A 9,099-nucleotide genomic window follows, 5' to 3' on the forward strand; every position below is an offset into this window, starting at 1 on the left:
AAGTAAGAGGCATTTGATGATTTGCCCTTGAAAATTGCACTGTGGCATAACTAGATAGTGACCAAATATGGTTTGTCGAAATAATTGTATAGCTTCATCACCTATTGATAATTTGAAATCATCAATAAAATTAGTCGTATATGTAGTGCCGAATCTTAGGAAGTGTGAGGAGATCTTGTTGATGACGTATTTCATTCCCTGCATTGACATGAAAACTGATTAAATACAACTTAATTTTTGTATTTAAATATGATGTATCAGAAGCATTATATCTTGATACATGAGATTCTGATACATAAACAAGATGTATCATGAGCATTAATGTTTGATAAATGAGATTTCGATACAAAAAAAATGATGTATCAAAAAAAAGATAAGAATCTGATACATAAAGTAGATGTATCAGGAATCAGTAAAACTTTTAAAAAATAACATTTAAAAAAATTATATAAACAGGATGTATCAGATTCTCATGTAAGCTTGATATATGAGAATCTGATACATAAATAATATGTATTAGAAGCAGTAAATCCTGATATATGAGCATTTGATACAAAAATACAATGTATCAAAAAATAAATAAGAATCTGATACATAAAGTATATGTATCAGGAATCAGTAAAACTTTAAAAAATGACATTTAGAAAGAAAAAAAATCAACAGGATGTATCAGATTCTAATGTTAGCTTGATACATACGAATCTGATACATAAAATTATATGTATCAGGAGCAGTAAATCTTCATAAAAAATCACATTAAAAAAAACTTATAGAAACTCATACCTTTGAGAGATTAGGGTGTGTTGAAACCCCTTCAATCTTCTTGTCGGCTTCTTTGGGTGATTGTTGAACTTAAGATTTCGATTTCAATTTCTCACGGAGTTTATCCATCACTGATGGATCGTTACGATGTTTGGATCTAACCTCGTCCGGTGAAACAAGAATTTTTTGATTTTTATTCAACTGAGTGAGACCAACACTAAAAGATGGAGCGGATTTCATGTGTATCAGTGAACAATGTGAGTAAAAAAAAATTATAGAAGAAAATAGAGGAAATCAAAGAAGGTGAGAATGAAGTGAGATACCATTAAAGGAAAAATTTGAATATACCTTACTTAGATGCTTGAAATTGAGTAATAGAAGGTCTGAAATTGGAAAAAAAGAAACTGCCACCGAGGAGGCTGAAGAATAGGAGTGAATTTAGGTAACTGATATAAGTTAAAAGTGATGTATCAGTGAAAGAGTGAGAAAGTTAAAAAATAGGGATTTTTGATATTTTTCCAACTAGTTGGGAGTATTAGTAAATATGGTAATATAACATGTGTAAATGGGTAATTTTCCCTTTTTTTTATACTGTTAACAACTTATTCTTAGATGTTGTCGTTGCAGATAACAAGTTATATGCAAAGTTCTAACAGTGAGCAGGCCACTCAAAAGTTGAAAGAACCCTTACCCAATTTCAATTTGATCAGAAAGGTTCCTTCATCAGAAATTGAGAGAGCAAGTTGTATTGCAAGCGCAACAAAATCAACCAAAACTAGTGATAATAATAGCAAAATCAGTAGCCGTAGTTGTAATTCATGAAACGACATACCTACTCACAGAAAATATCACTTTCAGCATTATGAAACCTCACCTTATTGAAAAATAAAGCAGAACATGATGCAACTCTTACACTCAAAGAGACAATTTATAGGTTCATCACATGAGAAGTCGCAACTGACATTTATGTACCATACGTGTGTAAAGATATTTTGAATGTGTACAAAGTAAAACATGGTGTATTAAATCTAGAAAGTTATATAGGCATATTTTTAGTAGCCAAATCATGTATCTTTCTTTATCTTTTCGTATGATGATGTCCTTAATTACTCCCTTTGAGTCATTGTATCACTCGGCGACCACGTATACTAGCGTGTGAGTTTAAGAGCAATATTTTATATCGAGTGTCTAACACTGTAAAAATATTGACTATGTGAGTGTAAACTAAAAATCTATACATGATTTTAATATATTATGTTAGGCTGTATGTTTTTTTTTTAAAATTCTATCTTAATCTAAAAGATTTATTGAAGAATTATTTCTGCATTATTATCAAACTAGAAGATAAAATCTAATTAAATAACAACGCAAAATCAACATATTTGTGCAAATAAAAAATCACAAAGAAAAAATGAATTGTTTTAATTATAGGGTGATAGTGGCTTAACCTGAATTCCAAATCTTATTATCTCTAGTTCAAATACTTTAACACCATGATATGAAGATGAATTTTGTTTTTCTATTTTTTCTTTATCCAAAAATTCCTAATGTCTATCAATTTCAATGCTAAAAGATTACCACATCCATTCTTCCTCTTCTTTGTTACAAAAGATAAGAATTTTTTTTTAGAATTTAAACATGTGACATTATAATTCATATTGTGAAGTCTTAACTGTTGAATTAATATTTAAATATAAGATTTAATATATTTAGTATTGGGGTAAGTAAAGGAGTGGCATCTCGGCCAAAACATTTACCATGCAAATGGCCCTAAATGTTAAAAGCTAACTACCATAAATTTATGGAAAAATTACTTAATTGAATGTGTTTTAAAAAATATTTACCATTTTTAAATATACTTTTATTTTATTACCATTTTTAACAATCAGTAACAATACTTTCATTAAATAAGACATTATAACCCCTTTTTGTTTAAAAAGAAAAAGGCTTTATCTCTCTCTTTCAATAAGGGTTTTTCTTCACCGTCTCTCTCTCTTTCAATAAGGGTTTTTCTTCAGCGTCTCTCTCTCTTTCAATAAGGGTTTTTCTTCAGTTTCAGCGTCTGTCTCTCTTATTCCTTCATCTCTTCTTCATTCTTCCCTTATTCTTCATCTTTTTGTTTGTTTCAGACGGAACTCATAGATTTTAGGTGCACAATTGTAATGAAAGGTCAGAAATCTTCTAGAAGAAGCCCACGAATTCGAATTGTTGATTCAACCGGCAGTGGTGAAGTGAATGTCGGTCCTACTTTTATTTTGGGAATTTTTGCATATCAATCTCCAGAAGAAGCTGGGGGTGAGGTTAATCAAAATCTCCAAGCATTGCATGTGAAGAAAAAATGCGGTAGAAGTAAGAAAAAAATCAGTGAATTGAGTTCTAAATCTAAATCGAAAAGAAAATGAGTTGATGTTGCATCGGAATCTAAGAAATTTGTTGACAGTGATGATGATTTTGAGGATTTACCTCTTCAATTTCAATCAAAGAAAGTGAGACCTACAGTTGCTTAGGAGAAGAATCCAAAAAGTCAAAATCGATTGTGCAAAAAAATGGTTCTACCGGAGAGTTTATATCCGGTATGTCATTTTACCAGCACATTAATTAATTAATAGCATTTTCAATCTGTTTATGTGTATTTTCTTAGTTGTTGTTTTGAACTTGTGTGCTAGATGTTGAAGAAATTTTTTGTGTATTTGATACTTTTATTATAGTCTAAATTTATTTGCTCAAGTTTATTATATCAGTGATTGTTGGGAGTTTTGCCATGAATTGTTAGATCTTTTGTGTTGTAATTTGTTTATTTTTTTAAATAAATAAATAAAAATGAATTAAACTTTGAACTAAAATGTATTACACATGCATTAAAGTTGAATTAGAAGAGAATTAGAGATGAATGAAATCTGTAGTTAATTGAAAAAAGTTTTCACTGATCTGTACACCACAAAAATGAATTAAACTTTGACCAAAAATGTGTATTACACACACATTATCTCCTTGTTATATATCTACACTCTATAGTATCTCTGTATGGTCACTTTAAATCAAGTGTAGTTTGATAAAATTCTGATTTATTGTCGAGTGAAGTTTCTCTGTTTTGAAATCACTTCTTACGTTAGATTCATAATCCCTTAATCTTTTGTATTTTTCTTATCTTATTGTTGAGCTTAAGACCAAAGACAGATTTGATATCAATAAATAGATCATCTAAGATCATTGCTTTGTATTATCAATTATTGTCATATAAAAGACATTCCAATATAAAAACAGTCATGGGTAGAATTTGCAATTTTCTGTTTTGTCTTGCAGTTTTCATTATGCTTCATCACCATACTTCTTCACTAGCTAATATTAGCACTGATAAAGCTACTCTTCTTTCTTTGAAATCTCACATATCTTTTAAGTCCTATTTGAGGGTTCATGTTAAGATATAATTATCTATAGTTGTAGATTGATATTATTTATATGCAGGATTGTAAATTCTGGAGACATCCAGATATTTTGTATTCTTCAAGTAGGTGGTCGTCATATACTAATCATGGCGTGAATGAGAAAATAAAACTTTCCTTATCTGAAAAATAGCTCGAGTTGTTTAGGAATACTTATTTTGGTTGCTTTCTTGACCTTCCAAAAGTGACCACACAACTCCAACTTATTCATTGCCTTATGAACAAGGATTTAAAACACACACCAGATGATGTGTTTTCTGTTGAATTAAATGAGAAAATGTTGTTTTTCGAGCTTAGGGAATTTGAGTTAATTATAGGCTTAAATTGTGTTAGTGATGGTTGCTCTGTTAATGTTCCAGATTATCCTTGTCGGTTGTTGAACAATTATTTTCCTGAACAAATCACTATTCAAAAGAATCTTCTACGCGAGTTGTTTTTATCAAAAAAATTCATAAATGATGATTCTTCCATTTCACTAGCTATTTTGTTCTTTATTAATGATTTTTTATTCTCATATGAGAACAATGAATACCAAATTATTAATAGAGATTTCTACCATATGGAAAGTGGATAATTCAATTCTTACCCGTGGGGTTTAGATGTCTACAAGAAGTTGCTTGATAATGTGAGGCACAAGCTTAATTCAACAAATCAGTACTATAGATTAGGTGGATTGCCTCTTGTCCTTCAAATTTGGATTTTTGAGTGTTGTTCAAGAGTCGATGAAGATTTAGCTCTTCGAATTTTTGATTCTTTTCCAAGAATTTTGAGGTGGAAAACAATTGCTGAAAGTCTTTGGCAAAAGCATATTAAAAATGACATCTTCATGCCTACGAATTGCAAGGTATCTATACAAAGTTAATACAATTTATGACACACACACACATACACACACACACACATATATATATATATATATATATTAGTTCAACTCAAGTTAATACATCTATTTGTTTCTGTATTTTAATTTCAGTTTGAGAATATAGTGGCAAGTGAAGATGAGGTATCTAAGTTGAGGCTTCCTGAACCTCGTGATTAACATTCCGAAATCTTGAAATTGGAGCCGAAAGGATCAAAGCATAGTCTAGATATGTTGACCAAGGAGGTTATAGAGTTGAGAAAAGAACTTATAAAGGTATAAGCTAAGTTGACTTTAGGCTTTATCTTTTTCAAAAATGTTATTCTAATATTTGTGTTATATTTGATTATATACTAGACGAATGAAAATCACAAAGCTCTTGAAGAGAAGATAGACTTACAATCTATTCAAATGAAAGAATTTGTAATGAATTCCAACAAACAATTATTGAAGGATATTTCTTTGTTGTTTGATACGAGAGACATCAACAGTTCTTTTACTCAAAAGGCCAGGGAATCATCTAACAAAAAGGCCGGCGAGACATTTTTGGGTGGATTAGACTTCAATGGAGGTTCGTTTCTATTTTTAATACATCTATAACATTCTGAATCACTGCAAAGTGTGCAAGGTTTTGGCTATCACATCAACAACAGTCAACAACAACTACTGCACTTTTTTTTTGGATTTTCCCAATTATTTTTATTCACATATTTTTCTTGTAATATATTTTAATTACACACATCATTTTTTCCTTGTGTTGATGCATCAATACATGTGTCGAGAAGGCATGACACTCAAGTTGTAGAATCAACTCAGCATGAAAAATCTCAAGTGCTTAAAGCTTTCGTTAAATTTGCTACTGTTGGGAATTCTGAAAGCAAAATTGGTAATGAAGGATTTAATACAAATATAATACACATTTTATATACTTTCATTCAACTTTGTTTAAATTGTTCATGTTATGTACAGATAAAGATGTTGCAGGAATTTCTATTGAATAAGTTTTATCTGAGGTTGTTTCTGATATAAATGGTATTAATTTTATTTTGAAAGTTCAAATAAACTTCTTTGTCTACCTTCTCCTCCCTTAATGCATTATTAAAAAAATTATTTTATATATAGGTGAAGAGGCTGCTGATCTTAATTTAGTTGAGGCGCAACTTAATAGTAGTGCAACTAACAAAGGTGAACTAGATTGTGGTGCGTCTACTGATGTCGATGCGGCAAAGAGTTGTCAAAAAACTCCTCAAACGCCTGATGACTTCATGTTGTGTGCTGAAGATATTTCTCAGATCCGTAAGGCAGAAGCATCATATCTAAAAAAGAAATCCATTGTTGAGGAAAATAAAAAGAAAAAGACAGCCACTATTGAGGAAAAGAAAGCCACTGTTGATGGAAATAAAAAGAAAGTGACACCAAGAAGCGTGCAAGAAAACAAATTCCAGGAAAGTCAATTAAATCTTCTTATATACAACATTCTGAATCTGGAGGGACTTTAAAGATGTGTAACACGTCAAATATTTGAGATAAAACATCCCTTTGCACTTGTAATCGGAGTAGATGATGAATCCGATTTAATAGATTCATTCACTTCGTGGCTTTATACGGGTACAAAAAAGAGGTAATTTATTTAGGTTTGTTGTTTTATATGTCAAAAATTTTCTTTAGTTTAAATGAGTTAACTGACTGATTTTTTTTTATGCTTTAAAGGGGAAAGAAACCGTACCCAGATGTTGTTAATGTCCTCAAGCCAGCATTTGAATTAGGTGTTTGCAATGTACAAGCAAAAAAATGGTTTTTCAAATTGGCACATTCTGGTCAAGAATGGAATGATGAGGTTAGTTATGTAAACTCCAGTTGAACACCCTCATTTTTCTGAATCAACTTCTTCTTCCATTTTTTTAGACAAGCTCTAATGAGCTCACTGAATTGACACTTGCTACAGATTTGAAGTATTATCTGAAACTTGACATTATTTTTAATCTTTAGCAGCATCTTGACGTCATTTTTTATTATATTAGAAAGAAGGGGAAGTATGAAACCAACAATAATGTTCGATTTACAACTACTGATTGTCTATTCAAGAAAAAGATTGCTCAATCTTATTTTCAACTTTATGAAGCTCATGAAAATAAGAAGAAATTTGGAATCAAAGCTTTGGATGCTATTGCTGAGTATATATGCGGACACCGATTGTTGGCAAGCACCCCATGGGACAAAGTGGATTATGTTCTCTTTCCAGTAAACATTAAAGAGGGTTATCATTGGATTTTTGTTGTGTTTGATATTGTTGATAGGTATTTGAAGGTGTATGATTCATTTTCGGCTAGAGAGGGGTGAATTTTCTAACTCAAAATACTACTGGCATGATTTCATCGATTTTACCATACTACTTGAGTGTGGTCAAATTCTATGATAAGCATCCTGAATTGAAGGAATCACCTAAATACAATGGGAAAAATGAGTTTGAGCTCATTGAATCTAAGTTCATAACTGAAGGAATTCCTAGACAACAAGAAGATTCATTGTAAGTTTAATTATTTATCAAATAAATACTATTTTTTGTATTGGTCATTAAACTCAATAGTATTTTTATACTGATTTTATATTTTAAATTTTGTAGAGACTGTGGAGTTTTTGTGACTGTATTTGCGGAGTTAGTGAGCAATGACCAGGATATTGCAAATCAACAACTAAGTGCAGACAGTCTCCGAAAGAGGTTTGGGGCTCTACTATGGGAATATGCAGTGAAGAAGCAAAAGAGTAATCTTTAAAGTGAAGACGAAAGACCACATAAATAAATAAATTTTGTTATATTGGTTAAACTGTCTATGAAAACTATGCAGTGAAGATGTATTAGTTAGGTTTTGAAGATTGTTTTGTGCTATCTTTTTAAAGATAGTTTTTGTTCATGTAAAATACACTTTTAATATAGTTTTTTGTTTATGTAAAATATATCTTCTTCTTTTTTTATAATGCCAATACATAGCTACGTTAATGAAAAAGTGTTTTAGTAGTGTTATCAAACTGAAACCTGCATTATGAATTAAACTTGAATGAAAAATGAATTGCATACATATTAAAGTTTATAATGCAATACATAGCTTTCTTTCTCGCCTGTAGTCTCGCCTGTTTTTTTCTCATTTCTTTCTCATTGTTAAAAATCTCATCCGTTAAATGATAAATCTTGTTTCCTGACCATGTGAATTACGAATACGTCATGACTGCATCTCATATGTCCCTTAGTTAAGCCTACAACAGTCCTCTTAAGAACTACCTAATAGAGTTAATTTTGGTCTCAAGTTTGATAGTATATCTTGCAATATTCAATTAGTTGCTATCTAGAAAAGGATTTATCAGCATAATAATAGTATTTCTTCATGATTTTAGTAGAACTGCATCATTTGTTGATGTTTTCAAATTGTTGTCATTTATCAAAGCTAGTCAAATTGTTGACCCAAAGTTTATCGAGTTAAAGAAGTTGGTAAAGGAAAAGAAGATAGAGGTCTTTTCCCAAGGGGGAGATGGGTACTGTACTATCAAGGTCGGATATGTGTTCCAAATGTTGATGGCTTAAGGAGTTTGATCATGATGGAGGCTCATAATTCTACATACTCCATTCATCCCGGTTCAACGAAAATGTACCGAGACTTAAAGGAGTTGTATTGGTGGGGTGGCATGAAGAAGGACATAGCAAGATTTGTGTCCGAATGTACGAATTGCCAACAAGTGAAGGCCGAACATCAAAGGCCGGGTGGCCTAGCCCAAGACATTGAAATCCTAACTTGGAAGTGGGAAGATGTGAATATGGATTTTGTAGTGGGTCTGCCTCATACCCGGAAGCGTCATGACTCAATTTGGGTAATTGTTGATAGAATAACTAAGTCAGCTCACTTCCTACCGGTTAAAACTTCCTATAGTGCCGAAGACTATGCCAAGTTGTATATTCGGGAGTTGGTGAGGTTACATGGTGTGCCATTATCCATTATTTCGGATTGTGGTACCCAATTCACTTCTCACTTCTGGAGATCATTT

At 31.3% G+C, this 9,099-nt stretch overlaps 1 pseudogene; it reads left to right on the forward strand.

Annotated features, from left to right (window-relative positions):
* The first annotated feature begins 5,020 nt into the window (after positions 1-5,020).
* On the forward strand, positions 5,021-7,865 carry LOC129884177 (uncharacterized; annotated as a pseudogene).
* The last annotated feature ends 1,234 nt before the right edge of the window (positions 7,866-9,099 follow it).

This window comes from Solanum dulcamara, chromosome 4 (genome assembly GCF_947179165.1).
Source record: "Solanum dulcamara chromosome 4, daSolDulc1.2, whole genome shotgun sequence".
In the NCBI taxonomy this organism is placed as follows: Eukaryota; Viridiplantae; Streptophyta; class Magnoliopsida; order Solanales; family Solanaceae; genus Solanum; species Solanum dulcamara.